This window comes from Apodemus sylvaticus, chromosome 23 (genome assembly GCF_947179515.1).
Source record: "Apodemus sylvaticus chromosome 23, mApoSyl1.1, whole genome shotgun sequence".
Lineage (NCBI taxonomy): Eukaryota > Metazoa > Chordata > Mammalia > Rodentia > Muridae > Apodemus > Apodemus sylvaticus.
This window is the reverse complement of record NC_067494.1, coordinates 16,916,866-16,934,435: the sequence shown is the minus strand read 5'-3', so window position 1 is coordinate 16,934,435 and position 17,570 is coordinate 16,916,866. Positions and strand designations below refer to the sequence as shown.

At 43.8% G+C, this 17,570-nt stretch overlaps 2 pseudogenes; both read right to left on the bottom strand.

Annotated features, from left to right (window-relative positions):
• The window catches only part of LOC127673527 (ensconsin-like), a 266,418-nt pseudogene that overhangs the window by 18,408 nt on the left and 230,440 nt on the right, over positions 1-17,570 (bottom strand).
• Positions 15,954-16,629, bottom strand: LOC127674148 (GTPase ERas-like; annotated as a pseudogene).

The window sequence follows — 17,570 nt, the reverse complement described above, 5'->3', positions numbered from 1 at the left end:
CTCTGCCTCCTAAGTACTAGGATTAAAGGCATGTGCCACTACCGCCCAGCTTAAGTAAATCCTTTTTTTAAAAAAAAGGCAATAGAGAGAGACAGCCTTGACAGGACAGTTCTGTAGTTCCAGCCCTTGAGAGGATGAGCCAGGAAGATTGCCAAGAGTTTAAAGTTTGCTTTGCCTACACAAGCTCCAGGCTAGCCTAGGCTACCAAGAAAGACCTCCTCTACCTCACATGAAATAAAACAAAAACAAAAAAGAAAATGAACTAAAAAGAGTTAATTGGGTTACTTTTTAAAATAACACATGCTTAGCATTTGTTCATCCATATGTATGTGCGTGTCTGCCTTTGCATGACTGACTGTGTGTTTCTGCCTGTGTGGGTCTGCCTGTGCATGTCTGCCTGTGCATGTCTGCCTGTGTGTAACTGCCTGTGCAGGCGTGTGGCACCTGTGGGTGTGTGGCTGAGGGTGGAGTGGGATCCCTGCAGAGGCAGCGTCAGATGCACTGGAGCTGGAGCTACAGGCAGTTGTGAGTTGGGCACTGTGGGTGCTGGGAACCAAACTCAGGACCTCCAGAAGAGCAGCAAGTTCCCTTAACCACTGAGCCACGCTGGGTCCCAACGGTTAGCATCTTTCCTCGTGTTTATTACCAGAGCAGCTTCTAGATCTCATTTGCACGCCTACATCATAGTCACTTTCTGGACAGCAGCCCTAAAGAGAGAACCTGTCATTTCAGCTCCCTGCACTCACAGGCTTGTGTATCCCGGTCCAGTGGACACAACATCGCAGAAGTGACTAGATGCAATTTGGGGAGTAAAGGGTTTATTTAGCTTACACGTCTGCATCACAGCCCATCATGGGAGGAAGTCAGGACAGGACAGGAACCTGGAGACAGGAGCTGATGCAGAGGCCATGGAGGGGTGCTGCTTACTGGCTTGCTCCTCCTGGCTTGCTCAGCCTGCTTTCTTATAAAACCCAGGAACAGCCCAGAGAGGGCACCACCCACAATGGGCTGGCACCACCCCAATCATGTTTTAAGAAAACGCCTTACAGCTGGATCTTATGGAGGCATTTTCTAAACTTGAGGTTCTTTTTTTTCAGATCATTCTAGCTTGCGTCAAGGAGACAAACAGAGCCAGGCAGTACAGTGGCAATGATTGGGAAGGTGGTACAGCCTTGCTGGGCAAGTACATTCCTTCTGGCTTTGAGAGTTGTAGTCGTGTGGTTGTTGCAGTGTGTCACTGTTTCCCAATTACACTTGAAGATACCATCTCTCAGTTCCCTGCTCCTGCTACCATACCTGCCACACACTGCTGTGACTTCCTGCCAGGATAGAATGTTATCCCTCTGGAATCACAAGCCTTGGTCATGTTATTTTATCACAGCAAAAGATAGCAGTCAATACACTCGCTCAGTGTTTTCATAAAGTTAATGTAATTTCTTCCCTTTAAAGTAACTGTGTGTCTTAAAATACTATTCTGAGACACGACGTGTCACCGTCTTCAATGTTTTAAAGAATCCATTTGGGACGGGAGAGATGGTTCAGCAGTTAAGAGTACTGACTGCTCTTTCAGAGGTCCTGAGTTCAAATCCCAGTAACCACATGGTGGCTCACAACCATCTGTAGTGGGACCCGATGCCCTCTTCTAGTATGTCTGAAGACAGCTACAGTGTGCTCATATAAATAAAATAAATGAATCTAAAAAAAGGGGGGGGGGCATCCATGATACAAATATGGTTATAGATGATTTCATTGTTAGTTTGTACTACCTGGAAAAAGGGAGAAAGAGCGTAGGCAGGTATACTGGCCTTTTCTGGACAGAAGTGAGGCATGTCTGACCAACAGTCTACACCCATGCTAACGTAATTGGGGGTGGGGGTGTGGGTGGATGGAGTTTCTGAGTAAAGTGCCATTGGCAAAAATTTTCCTGGTTCTTCCTCTCACCCCCTTGCTCCCAGAAATAAGATACAGACTCAAAATATATTTACAAATACCTTGGCCATATAGCTAGGCTCCTCTCTGACTAGATATAACTTAAAATGTCTCATTTATCCTAGCTACATTCTGCCACATGCTGGTTACCTGTGGTATCTTGTCTGTCTCAACACATCTTCCTGGCAAATCTCCCTCCTGGCTCTCTCCCAGAATCCTTTCTCTCTACTTGATTCCCACCCATATTTCCTGCAAAAGCTACAGGCCATAGGCTTTTTAGTTCACAGGTGAGGTATCCATGCAACACACAACATATTCTTTCTACAAGATAATGATGGGCTAGAGAGATGGCTCACTGACTGCTCTTCTGAAGGTCCTGAGTTCAAATTCCAGCAACCACATGGTGGCTTACAATCATCTGTAATGGGATCTGATGCCCTCTTCTGGGAGTGTCTGAAGATAGCTACAGTGTACTTACATATAATAAATAATAAAAATCTTTAAAAAAAAAAAACATAGTGACAAGTGAGAAGCTAAAAGACCGGTGAAATCAATGAAAATAATATGATATGTTTTGAGTCAGGCCTCCTTACATATCTCTGGCTCTCCTAGAATTCTCTGTATAGACCAGACTGGCCTTGAATTTTTAGAGATCACCTACCTCTGCTTTCAAAGTACTAGGATTAAAGATGTGTGCTACTACAGCTGGCTATAATAGGATTTTTAAAGTTCATTTGGAAATTGAATAGAACAAAGGTTTTGTGACTTTCCCTTGGAATAAATAAAACATCTAGAGACTAAAGATTTGAAATCCAGATCCCAGATCAGAAAATCAGACATCAAATGATTTTTGTGTTTTAGAGCATAGAATTTTAACATTCTTTTTTTTGGGGAGGGGATTTGGTTTTTTTGAGACAGGGTTTCTCTGTATAGCCCTGGCTGTCCTGGAACTCACTTTGTAGACTAGGGTAGCCTCGAACTCAGAAATCCACCTGCCTCTGCCTCCCAGAGTGCTGGGATTACAGTTGTGCGCCACCACTGCCCAGTGAATTTTAAAATTCTTGAAGTTACTTAGAACAGAACAGAGTCATGGCTGTTTATGAATCTGTGTATTTGATAAACATTTGCTGAAGTTTGTTGTGTAACAGACATTATGCTTCAGGTACTAGAGAATACACAACAACCAACAAACAAGACGAGATTACTGCAATCAACTGAACACCTGTGTCCCCCACAAGTATCTATGGAATTCCCATGGTAATGTAATGATATTTCCAGTTGCTACTTCAGGATAGTGATTATCTCTTGAGAGAGGCATACTCATGAGTAGAACTCATGTCTTTTAGAAGGAAAGTCCAGAGAGCTAGTGACTTCTTATTATATGTGGGCACAAGCAAGTAGTTTTTCCAGCAGCCCGAACTGACAAAGTCAACTTATATTTGCAGAGATTCAAGATGAGAGAAATGGTTTAATTAAGTAAATCCATAGAGTTCTCCACCCCTACAGAATATCACAACATACAAAATTACAGGGTTTTATTAAAAATACTATGCCAACAACAAAATAATTCATCATTACTTTTTTTAAATGTTAACATGCCTTGGGCTAAAATAATGAAATTAAATTGGAATGTCAGACTCTATTTGGTTATTAGGGTAGAAGTCCTACAGGGGTCACTTAGTAAGCTTTCCCAGCATCATTGCATCAACAAAGTAAAGATGTCCCTTAACATCCACAGGAAGTCTTCAGGGAAGAAGATGGTGTGGGGGGAGGGGTGGAGGGAGGAGGCGAGATGGCAGCTATCCCTCTGCTGTTGAAAGAATTCTTGAAAGTCTGTCATAGGATCCCCTAGACCCACCGCCATATGAAACACTTAAATATTCTTCACCCCCTCCCATGTTGGCAGGCAAACTTCCATCCTTTAAACTTATAAGGTGCTGGGCAGTGGTGGTACATGCCTGTAATCCCAGCACTTGGGAGGCAGAGGCAGGTGGATTTCTGAGTTCAAGGCCAGCCTGGTCTAGAGAGTGAGTTCCAGGACAGTCAGGGCTACACAGAGAAACCTGTCTCGAAAAAACAAAACAAAAACAAAAATAAATAAATAAATAAAAATAAAAAATAAAAAAAAAAAAACTTATAAGGCAATGGTAGCAGAAAAAAAATGCATACTAGGAGTCCTCCAGCAGCCAAGACCAAGGCCATTTAGGCTGTCCGTAGCCCAGAGGTCTTTGACGAATAGGCGAGTATGTCCTTCCCTTGGTCTTTGGCAGCTCCATTATATGGTGCAATGAGCAGGTAGCCAGAGTACAAGCCCAAACATGTCTCCATCAGAGTCGGAATCGCAGGCTATAGCTCCTGGTGAAGTATAGCATCTACACACCTGTCATTGTCCCCTCCCCTGTCACTTGAAACATTTTTAGCTGACAAGATTATGCAGAGAATCTTGTCAATTTCAGAACATTGAATATTCACTATTTTACAAGAATTTTTAGACAAGGTCTCACTGGGTAACCCTGGGCCATCTCAAGTAACTTTTGTACTCTAACCTTTCATTAAAATATCTCTCTTTGACACTGCTTATCTCTCAATAAAGGTAAATAGTTTACCCCAGTCCTATTTAAAGAAATATGACTTTTTTTTTGAGTTGGTCTTCAAAAGGAAATGGTTGACTTTGGAAGAAGATAATGACACTGCTTCTAACTACAGCATTTTGTCCTGTGACATGGAATCACCTTCCCCTCTCCCAGCCATCCTCGAGCCTGACATTTTAACAGACTTACTAGTGTGTTCTATCCAGCTGTACAGTATTTTGAATGCACTGTGTTACTGCTGTAGCATTATACTGAGGCAATTCCCTCCTCTTTATTCTATCCTTGTCATTGAGCCACCAGCAGCAATCTCATCTGGAAACTAAGAAACCCAGGTTCCCAGTTCTACCATTGAATTGTTATGTAAGACCACACCCCTCCATTAGTGGTAGTTATTTTGAGATGCAGATCGATGCAAAAGCAAGAGGTTTATTTTCCAGAGCATCAGGGTCAACCCTCAAGGCGCATAACAAGAAGACAACCTCCCAAATGTCTATTACAAGCAATTTTTATACTTTTTAGGGGTATAGGTTACATTAGCAAGGTTACAATTCAAACGTATTGGCTAAGCATATCGACCTTTAAATCTACTAGCTAGCAAGCAAGACATGAATTTGAACTCTGTCTAGGACTTTCCAGAGGATCAGGTGACTATCAGTCCAGTACATTCCAAGAATGGAGATGGAGAATGGAACTTGGCCTAGCCTTGACCTGAGGTGCAGGGAAGCTGTAAGGAGGGTGTGGTACTGGAAAACCCTTGGGTCCCTCAGTTGAATCAGAAACCCTGAAAGGCTGCAGAGTGTTTGCCTGGTCCACAGAAGACCCAATAAATTAGAAATCTCAAACACTTGAGGGTGTTCTATTTACCTATAAAAAACACAAATTCCCACTGCAGCAAGAAAGCAAGAAACTCTGGGAAGAAGCCTCGGTATCCTTGATTTATCAAATCATATAAGTGGTGGTAAAGTATCCTCAAGTTTGAGGACCTCTGAAATGGACCCAGTTCTTGCTGATCACTGAGCATTGTAGATTGTCACAGACCACCCCAGTTGAGTATGGGAGTCCCTCGGGTGAGGATCTTCAAAGTTCATGTGGGTAAGGATTCATCGGTGACAAACAGAAACAACCACAGAGTCAGTTTGAATCTGGGTGTATTTTGTAGCTCTCAAGCAGGGGATTTTATACATTAAAAACCAATAGCAACTCTTAGAAACCTTATTTAGTGAAACAATCACAAATACCAACAAAAATCATTTGACACAGTAAAATACAAAATCATTCGAGCATTACAACTCTGAACTACATGTTCAGTGAATCACAAACAGAACAGGTAACATCATTGTTAATCTAAATCATTGCCGAGCACTGGTGGTGGAAGCCTTTAATCCTAGAAGAGGGAGACAGATTTTTGAGTTCAAGGCCAACCTGATCTACAGAGTGAGTTCCAGGACAGCCAGGGCTATATAGAGAAACTCTGTCTCGAAAAAGCCATATATATACATATATAAATGAGTGTATATATATCATCAAAATATAACAGTTCTAAATGAATGCACAATAGGGTGGTCATCCAAGGCTAGTGGCATATTCCCAAGAACCGAGAACCGGTTCATAAATCTTTATGGTCAGTGCCCTTAACCACTGAGCCAACTTTCTTTTTTTTTTTTTTTTTATTCGATATAATTTATTTACATTTCAAATGATTTCCCCTTTTCTAGCTCCCCACTCCCTGAAAGTCCCGTAAGCCTCCTTCTCTCCCCCTGTTCTCCCACCCACCCCTTCCCGTTTCCCCGTTCTCGTTTTACCGAATATTGCTTCACTGAGTCTTTCCAGAACAAGGGGCCACTCCTCATTTCTTCTTGTACCTCATTTGATGTGTGGATTATGTTTTGGGTATTCCAGTTTTCTAGGTTAATATCCACTTATTAGTGAGTGCATACCATGATTCATCTTTTGAGTCTGGGTTACCTCACTTAGTATGATCTTCTCTAGCTCCATCCATTTGCCTAAGAATTTCATGAATACATTGCTTCTAATGGCTGAATAGTACTCCATTGTGTAGATATACCACATTTTTTTGCATCCACTCTTCTGTTGAGGGATACCTGGGTTCTTTCCAGCATCTGGCAATTATAAATAGGGCTGCTATGAACATAAGAAGAGCATGTATCCTTATTACATGGTGGGGAATCCTCTGGGTATATGCCCAGGAGTGGTATAGCAGGATCTTCTAGAAGTGAGGTGCCCAGTTTTCAGAGTAACCGCCAGACTGATTTCCAGAGTGGTTGTACCAATTTGCAACCCCACCAGCAGTGGAGGAGTGTTCCTCTTTCTCCACACCCTCTCCAACACCTGCTGTCTCCTGAATTTTTAATCTTAGCCATTCTGACTGGTGTAAGATGAAATCTCAGGGTTGTTTTGATTTGCATTTCCCTAATGACTAATGAAGTTGAGCATTTTTAAGATGCTTCTCTGCCATGCGTAGTTCTTCAGGTGAGAATTCTTTGTTTAACTCTGTACCCCATTTTTTAATAGGGTTGTTTGGTTTTCTGGAGTCTAACTTCTTGAGTTCTTTATATATATTGGATATTAGCCCTCTGTCTGATGTAAGATTGGTGAAGATCTTTTCCCAATTTGTTGGTTGCCGATTTGTCCTCAAGTAATACTACAGAGCAATAGTGTTAAAAACTGCATGGTATTGGTACAGTGACAGGCAGGAGGATCAATGGAACAGGATTGAAGATCCAGAAATGAACCCACACACCTATGGCCACTTGATCCTTGACAATGAGGCTGAAAACATCCAATGGAAAAAGTCTTTCAACAAATGGTGCTGGTTCAACTGGAGGTCAGCATGCAGAAGAATGTGAATTGATCCATCCTTGTCTCCTTGTACTAAGCTCAAATCCAAATGGATCAAGGACTTCCACATAAAGCCAGACACTCTGAAGCTAATAGAAAAGAAAGTGGGGAAGACCCTTGAGGACATCGGTACAGCGAGAAAGTTTTTTAACAGAACACCAATAGCGTATGCTCTAAGATCAAGAATTGACAAATGGGACATCATAAAATTAAAAAGTTTCTGTAAGGCAAAGGACACCATCAAGAGGACAAATCATTCCTAAGACTTCTGCAGGCACCACTGACCCCGAAGAGGCTACAAGGCTGCTGGCTTAGAAGAGGTGCCTGGGGAGAAGGAGGAGAGGGAGAGGAAGGAGAAGGAGAAGCTGGAGAGGTACAGCTCCCTCAGACCGGCCCTGCCCCCAGAGAAGGTCCTGAGCCTGGTCCCTCCTGCTTCCCTCCAGCATGTGGAGAGTACAGTCCTTCGCCATCCTTGGTTTACTGATGTTGAATATGGAGCCCAGGGCTTGTCTGTGCCAGGCAAACACTCTGTCATCTGAGCCACATCACCAGAACTATGTTTAAAATCAAATTTTCTTCTGAAACAAAAATTTCTATAGGCCAAAAGTCACGAAGGACTGAACGGGCAACCTATACCTATAGGGCCCAGAGGCATTATCTAGAATAAACATGTTGATATGAAGAGAGGAAGGAAGGGACAAAGAGAAGAGAGAACAAAGGAGAGAAGAGAGAGGGAGAAGAAGAAGAGAAAGAATGAGAATATGAATTTCCAATACCCAGTAATGAAAAAGGAGTTAAATAAAATCCTTCGCAGGCAGGGCAAGCACAGAGCACCTGACCGCACACCAGCACTGGACCTCACCCCAGCACAGGTTGGTCCCTTCTTACTGGGGTCAGGTGGCTTCGCGGCTGTCCCCTCTTCCACTGTGACCTCCTCCACCTTCACTAATGGCGCCCTGCCCTTTATTGGGGGCTCACTGGCTACTTTCTTCTCGGGGTCTTTTTTCTCAGGCTCCGCCTTCCCTTCTCTCTTTCCAGGGCGGATGTTGCCAGGAGCCGAGGAGTGGGCCTGAGCAGAAGGCGCTTTGCCTGAGCAGGGCGGCAGGGAGGACACTGGCCGAGGAGCACCAGGCAGGTGAGGCATGGACTTGGAAGGGAGCCTGGGCCAGAAGACAAGGACAATAGGCAACTCAGGATTGGCTTCCCAGAGCCCAGAACACCCACGTGTACAAGCGAGCAGACGGTCCGATAGGAGTGTTTTTCTGTTTGTGCTCAGTGTGGAAAAGGAGCCACTAAAGAGACCCAGTTCAAAGATCCTTTGTCTAAAAAATCGAGCTGATTCGCCAGGGTGGACCTTCCCACATACCTCCACCACACTCACCAAATGCCAGCCAGGGGCCGGTGATCTCGCTTTGAGATTAGAAGGAGACAGAGTCCTGAGGGTACTGGGGGAAACATGGAAGTGAAGGTGCTCTCTTTCCCGCTCTCTTTTGTGGCTCTGGCTTCAGAGAAACTCAAGAATTAGAATTTTCATATTTATGACATCCAATGACAAACTATAGACAATCTAGTATTTAAGAACTGAAGACAATTTCTAAACTATGTCAAATATTCACTCCAGTGCAGGACAAGGCCCTGTCTGCTAACAACTGAACAGTGTATAACTGAGTCAACACAGATGAAAGGAATAAAGTAGATCTGATGGATGATTTGATTTGTTTTGTCAAAAAGCATTTGAAGGAAGTCAAGGGAAGTGGGAAATGATATAATTATATAATAATCTCAAAAAATAATTATTAAACGACAAAAAACTATCAACTTTTTAAAAGTGCCTTTGTGTTCTATCTGGACATTACCTGGAATTACTTTGCCTTGTCTCTCCTTTTGCTTTACATTTTGTAATTTTTCTTTTTGCCATGCTGAGTATTAAGCCCCAGGCTTCATACAAGCAAGTGCCCTACCACTAAGCCACACTACCAGTCCATTTAAAAGGACCTTTAAGCACGTGTCCTACTTTTCTGTTCTTTAGCAGCTTTCTTCTGCTTTGGAAAATACCATTCACATGTCTGTTATTTCAGAGACACGGTCCCCTTTGGTGGCATTGGTAGATAAGTCCTTACATAAGGGCCCTTTCTCCCCAAGGTAAGGGGCCAGGGTGAGGAAGTGTAGGCCGCTCTTTCCTAGAGAGAGTACCAACAGTGAGCAGGCACCGGGTCTCCCTGATGCCTGCCCAGCACTCAGCCAGAGATCTGTACAAACATACGAAGACAAGACCAGAGATGGGTTCTGAGGTTCTGACCTCACCAGGGAAGAGTGGGGAGGGATCAGAAGAGAGGGGAGGAAGCCTAGTGCTTGAAGAGTCTCAAGCAGAGGGAGGGAAGGAGGCAGGGAGGGAGGGACAGAGGGAGGAATGGAAGGAGGGGGAGGAGGGAGATGGGAGGACAGAGGATGGAGGGACCAAAGGCTGAAAAGAGAGGGAAAATGAGAAAGATCTGAGACTCTAACCTGTTATGGGCAGCAGGGAGGCTGGCTGGGCACCTCTGGCTATGCCAGTACTAGGGAACAAGGGACAGGCAGATGTCACCCAGCCGGGGCTGTCAGTGAACTGTTGCAATGCCCCCTCTCTCCTTCTCTTCTGAGTTCCTCTAACTGCTTCTCCCAGCTTCCTGAGCAATGTGACCCTAGTTGACCCGCTGAGCTGCAAGTGACTGAGGGCAGAACAGATCGTCCCATGGTGGGGGAGCAACCCTCAGCCCCAGCTGTCTCCTCAAAGGCGGGTGGGGCTTTGAAGGATAGGTGCAGTCTCTGGGTGGTAAAAGCTGCAGCCCATGGCTTCTCTGCCGAGTGGGGTTTAGAGAAGCCCTTATGCCTACAACTAGCGAGGAGGGCCCACCTTCCTTCCCAAGAGAGATGCTGAGGTACCAAGGTAAGTCCTTTCTTCTTCCCTTAAAAACATTTTTATTCGATATATTTTTATTTACATTCCAAATGATTTCCCCTTTTCTAGCCCCCTCTCCCCGAAAGTCCCATAAGCCCTCTTCTCTCCCCCTGTCCTCCCACCCACCCCTTCGCACTTCCCCGTTCTGGTTTTGCCGAATACTGCTTCACTGCGTCTTTCCAGAACAAGGAGGGAAAACGTTTTAAAACACACATTTATTTCTTTCCTTATTTGTTTATTCCTCTGTGAGTGCATGCCTGTGTTGGGTGAAAGGACAACTTGGGAAAGTCAGGGTTAGTTTTCTCCTTCTAGCAGGATGGCTCTGGGGATGGAACTGGGATCACTGGGCTTGCCATCAAGTCCAACTAGAGTGAGTGTGAGTGTGCGTGCATGTGTGTGTCTGTGTCTGTGTGTGCACGCGTGCATATGTGTGCCTGTGCATGTATGCATGTGTGTGCATGCGTGTGCACGCGCGTTTATAGAGACAGAGTCTCTGGCTGTTCTGGAACTTACTATGTAGACCAGGATGGCTTTGAACTTACAGAGATCCACCTGCCTCTGTCTCCCCAGAGTTGCAATTGAGGGCGTGTGCCATGTAAAAACATACTGATGTGGCTTAAATAAGAACAAGGAGAGCCGACCGGAAACTCAGAAAGAGAACCGCAATGTGAGGCACTAGGGGCTACCTTGGCCCATCTGGGTTTCCTGGGTCAGGGCTCAGGGAATGGGCCCTTGACTGTCTTCCTCAAGCTGACAGTGAACTGGCAATGGCCATGGGAACCCAAACTGGGGATCTGTCCTTCTCTTTCCAATTCTTCTGTTGCCTTACATCCAGCCGCTGGTCTGGGCATGGCATGCACGAGGCACTCCCGGGGTTTCCATGCTGATGTGAGTTAATGGGTAGTGACTGCTACCATCATCCCTCCTCGGAACCCTTTCCACACTCACACTGCTGAGTGCACACAAGCGCTCGAGGCAACAGGGACTTTACAGTATCTGAAAAGGAACCAACTGGGCCACTCAGATCTCCTGATTTTAAAGCTACAGTTGAAGCAGCATGGTACGGGCATGTAGACCAATCAGATAGAATAGAGTCTAGAAACCATAGAGCCTGGGGACACTCAACCAGGGAAGGACAGTCTTCAGCAGCCAGTACCGAGGAAGTGCGATATTTACATGAAAAACAGTGAAACTGGACTCTACCTTTAAACAACAAACATGAACTCAAGATGGATGAGTCTTAAAAGTGTAAAAAGGGTCTAATATCCAGAAAAGTTTCCTATTATGGGACCTGTTACTAATTTATGGACCCAAAGCACAGGCAACAATACAAAAACTGACACATCAACATCAAACAAAAATTTCTATAGGCCAAAAGCCACGAAGGACTGAACAGGCAACCTATACCTATATGGCACGGAGCCATTATCTAGAATAAACACGTTACTCCCACAATGCAACATTTTGTTACTGGACTCAAAAGTGCCCTGAGGTGGTGATGGGGCTCAGTGCAAAAGTACTTGCATGTGCAAGGCCCTGAACTGGATCACGGTGACACACACACATGCAGACATAGAAGCCTGTAGAAAACATCTTTCCAAATGCTTACCAATTGACACAGTCTACAACACACGTGCCATGCCACTGAAATGTAAACCCAAACCGTGAGACAGCACTCATGTTTAGTAAGCTGGGTATTATAAAACCAACACAGAAAATAAAGTGTTGGCATGGAGACACCGGAATCCTTATGCCTGATTGATAGGGATGCAAAATGGTAGAGTCACGAGGCAAAACGGTTTGGCAGTTCTTCAGAAACCTATATATATTTAATGTTATTCTTCAATTCCAGTCTTAACGTGTGCTGTGCCTGTACGTGGATGGAAGTCGTAGGCTCGGCCCTTGCACAACCGTTTCTCCTCCTTGTATTTTCAGATAGGGTCTCCTGATGAACCTGGAGTTTGGCATGTCAGCTGGCCAGCCGGCCAACAAGCCAGTGGATCTACCCGTCTCTACCCCGATGCTAAAGTTACAGCCATGAGGCCAGGCTCACCTTTCATGTTCATGTCTGAATTCCTCGCACTTGCACATCAAGCACTTTCCACACTGAGACATATCCCCAGTCTGTACTCACTGTCTAACAATTAAATATTCAGTCCATCGATACCATTAACTACTTTCCAGACATTCAATATAGTTAATCAGTACCGCTTCCACAGTGTAGGTATAAGCATCAGTTTTCTGATGGTAGCATGCCAAAAGGAAAACAAAGGCCTAATTCATCAAGGTCTAGAGTTCTGGGAAAGTAATTGTGTGCTAAGCTTGTGTTTTGGCTAAGCTTGAGTTTTGAAGTCTGTAATCCACTTCTAGTTAACTGCTTTTGTTAAATGAAGTATGTCAACCAAGAACATGGTTTTTGTGCCTAAATGCTCACCGTGAGAAAGACTAAGGACTGCACTCTCAGATCTGGAACACCCAGACAGCTAATAGGCTTTGCATTACCTTAAACCCATGTTCAAGCAGACTTCTCTGGTGAAAACTTCACAGCAGAAGGAAAGAACAGATGCCTCAAGGTTGTCCTCTAACCTCTACAGGGAGTTACAGCATGCAACCACTCAATACACTTATGCAAATAAATGAATTTTTTTTTTCTGCCAAGACTTATGACTTGTCTAGTTTCAGGTTTTTAAAAACTTTAACAGTCAGATATAGGTTCCACATCATGGGGTGGACCTTAGTTCCAATTAAAAGTGGATTAGTTACTACCATATCATTTGTGCCAGAACTGCACAAGTAGTTCTTTTTTATTTTTTTACTTTTTTTTTATTAGATATATTCTTTATTTACATTTCAAATGTCCCCTTTCTTGGTTCCCTGTCCCCAAAACTCTCATAATCCATCTCCCCTCTCCCTGTTCCCCAATCAGCCCTCTCCTGCTTCCCTGTTCCAGCATTACCCCACACTGCGGCATCAAGTCTTTCCAGGACCAAGGGCCTCTACTCCCTTTGATGTCCAACAAGGCCAAGTGAATGATTTTTTTAAAGAAATAAAGGATGAACTAGATTCCTTTGAGGTTCAAGGTTCTTGTTTAATAGATATTCATTTTATTTGATTTTTCAAAACCTGAAATGCCACAATAAATTATCATAAGTGGAAAGATCCAAATGGAAATTTTGGCATTTCCTAAACATAGAAAAATTTCCAAGGAGAAATATAGATTGTAAAGTTGCCAACCTTACTACTATACCAAAGAATTTTGCAGTAATGTTTTATAACTAATCAGTTAGTGAATTTTTGTTTTTAGTGTCTGTACACCAACTACACAAATTTATAGATAACCTGAGTTCCATGAGAGCCTGTCTCTAAAATTTTTCAGCCTAGCCCATGAAGTGACCACATATATTAACAAAACCTAATAATTTTTCTTAGAATATGATACACCTCAAGATTGACCTTATGAGAATAATCCTATAATTTAAAAAAGGCCAACAGGGCCGGTGGCACGCGCCTTTAATCCCAGCACTTGGGAGGCAGAGGCAGGCAGATTTCTGAGTTCGAGGCCAGCCTGGTCTACAGAGTGAGTTCCAGGACAGCCAGGGCTACACAGAGAAACCCTGTCTGGAAAAAAAACAAAACATAAAATGTCACCAGGCTAGGAATATGACTCAGTGGTAGAGCACAAACCTAACATGTTCTAGGCCCTAGATTCACTCCACAGCATAGAAATGTGTGTGTGTCAATCTCTCTCCTCACACTTAGAGACAAAATCTATAGGGGTTAGCATAAACACTCGAGAACCAGTGATTTACTAAGACCTGTCATCTGTGTGTTAGACATGCACTAGGGTTAGCTAGATTACCAGAACTTTTTAAATGAATCTATGTGTCAGTATGTACAGTCATGTATATACGTATGTATACATATATTCCCATATATATGGAATATATATTTTTATTTATATATATTTTTATATATAATAATTTATTAGAATGGCTTACAGGCTGTGGTCCGCCTAGTTCAGCAATGACTGGCTATGAACAGAAAGTCCCAGAATCCAGAACTTGGTCAGTCCACAAGGCTGGATGTCTCAGCTGATCTTCAGTAGATGCTGGAATCCTGAAGGAGTGGGCTGTAATGCCAGGGAAGGAACGGGCTTGCCAGCAAAGCAAAGAAAGCAGGCAACGAGCAAAAGCTTCCCTCTTCCGAGTCCTTATCAAGGCTTCCTGAAGAAGGTATGACCCGATTTAAAGGCATGTGCTTTCCTACCTCAAGATTTGGGTTACAAGTGGATCTTCCTACGTCAAACTAAGCAGTTTCTCAGTGCTGTGCCCTCCGTTTTTAATTTAAGTCCAGATGTAGTCAAGTTGACAACCAAGACTAGCTATCACAAGAGGGTTAGAAAACAAAACAAACATGTCTGCTTTTGAAACTCAAAATCAGCACTGGAGAGATGGCTCAGAGGTTAAGAGCACTGACTGCTCTTCCAGAGGTCCTGAGTTCAATTCCCAGCAACCACATGGTGGCTCACAGCCATCTGTAATGAGATCTGATGCCCTCTTCTGGTGTGTCTGAAGACAGCAACAGTGTACTCATACATAAAAATAACTAAATCTTTAAAAAAAGAAAGAAAGAAAGAAAGAAAGAAAGAAAGAAAGAAAGAAAGAAAGAAAGAAAAAGAAAGAAAGAAACTCAAAATCTAGCTTGCAGGGATGAGTGTAACTCCCAGAACAAAGGGTGGGAGAGAAGCAGGACTGCCTGAGCATGCACTATTGGCTGAGGCAGCAAGAACTAGCTGGAGGAAGGAAGGTTAAAGTCTACACAACCCCCCATTACAGCTACTTAATTCTGGGTCGGGAAAACCAGCTCCCAGATCTAGGTCACGGTAGTAGGAGACACACGCATTTGCAGAAGGGTGCACAAGAAGTGAAAGTGTGTGGTAAGGTCTCGGGCCACACACTTTATTCTTATGACATCTCTGAGCACAGCGGTATGTTCAATCACCTCTGTTCTAGAGAAGCACAGTGTATCCTGCCTCAGGCACACTTCCATGACCTCAAAGCCAGCCTGACCTAAACAGCAAATAGTAGGTTAGCCAGGGAAGGAAACAAACCAGGGGTGTGCTTCAGTTTATGTTTTTTCTTAAATTAAGACAAATTTTCAATGTAAGTTAAAATGTGGACAACTTCCCCAATTAATTCATAATCCTTTGGTATTACTTAAAGAAGAAATAAAAGACTAAAAACAAGCAAAGAAAAACTCCATGAACCATGGGAATAAATATAAAAGTGTGGAAAAGTCATCTTAACAGAATAATCAGAAAATTATGAACTCATCTATAGCCTTGAAAATAGTTAAAGTTGAAAATTACTGAACATAAAGGGCATAAATAGCCAGGTGATGGTGTCACACACATCTTTTTTTTTTTTTTTTTAGCTTTGAATGCTGAGAACGTTTATTTAATTTTGCATAGAGTTTCACAGAACACAGCCAACAAGGGACACTCCTCACCAAATGACAATAAAAAAAAATGTCCGTGGAAACTTACTTGGTGGGTGGGTGGGTAGGTGGGGGAATCTTATGACAAGAGAACTGTCACCTTGACAGGAGACAAGGGTCAATTGACTTAACTAAGATCCTCAGGCTACAGAGCAGCCACAGCTACAGATGGTTTTGTGGCGTCTGATCTTCCTGCTTGACACAGCCCCAGCCTCCTGGGCCTCTGAATCTCACAGTCACGAGGGCAAAGGCTTCCCACACTTAGCTGCCACTTGGCTGAGGTCTTCACTAAGGGGACTCATAGCTTGGGAGCAAGGACTGCAGTGCCTGCGGCAGCATGAGCATCTCCAGCAGTGCTCACCAGGTCTAGCACCAGAGGCTGCGGTGAGGCTTCCACTTGGACCATAACTGCTGCAGCTGGTCTAGTGACGAGGGGTCATTAAGAGCAAAGATACCCAGCATGCCATCACCCACTGCCAAGCATGGTCCTGCAGAGCCCGCCCGGTATCCTGGCCAGCTGAATCCAGCACATTTAGAATGTAGCCTCCGCCGTCGTCCAGGGCTGCTTCTTTCCAGTAGGAATCCTGGATAGTGGGCTCGTGGTCTTTGAGGAAGCAGTGGTGAGTCATCGGGATCGTGATAGCTTTTTCACCAACACTGCTTTCACCCACAACCACCGCCACCTTGAACTCCAGTAGCTGCCTGACAGCATCTATCTCTGCATTGTGCCCAAGCCTCATGGCTTTCCTCTGGGGAGGTGGTGCATTGCAGGCTGGAGCTCAGGTCCAAGATGCTGAACTTGGTCAGCAACTCCATTCCCCAGCACCTCAAGGAAGTCGTGTAAACAGCCACTTTAAGAGTGTTTAAGAGTGCGCTGGGAATGGGAAATCAGGTGAGACTGGCTGTGTTCCCAGGAGTAGCAGTCTGCTGAGGGGCAGCAGGCTGATCTGCAGTGTCACACATCTTTAGTTCTTTAGTTCTCAAGAGGCAGAGACAGAGGGATCTCTGTGAATTCAAGTCCTGCCTGGTCTACAGAGCAAGTTCTAGGACAGCCAGGGCTACACAGAGAAATACTGTCTTGAATAAACGACCAAACAAACAAACCAAAAAACTGGAATAATGTGCAAGCCATTTCTCAACATTGTTTTGTTACATACACGATCACCAGGGAAATGTGATTATTATCTGTTTTGTGGATGAAACATTTTCAGGATTGAAAGCAGGGTTAAAAAACTAATTGTAAACCCACTCAAAGCTTTAATGCCAGAACTTAGGAGGCAGAGGCAGAGGCAGAGTGATCTCTGAATTTGAGGTCAGCCTGGTCTACATAGTGAGTTCCAGGACAGTCAGAGCTGACAGTGAGACCCTGTTTAAAAAAAAACAAAAACAAAAACAAAAAACAAAAACCTCAATAATAAAATTTGTTGTGTTAGTATCTGGCTCATCAATATTTTAATTCCACTGAAGACTTTTTTTTTTAATTTCAACCTTTTTTGTACTGTGTGTACAGTGATTCATTTTTGAGACTTTTCTTGTATTGCATTCTAGCCTGGAACTCACTGTGGAGACCAACATGGCTCTGAGTGCCATGCCTGCCACACCTTCTTAGTACTAGAGATTGAACCCAGGGTTTTGTATACACTAGGTACACACCCAGCCAACTGAATTCTCCCACCAGCCAGTGTTACTGTTCTCTTAATACACAAAAGAAAATTGTGACTTTGCAGTATGTCTTCTTGCTGCGATGGAAAAGTATC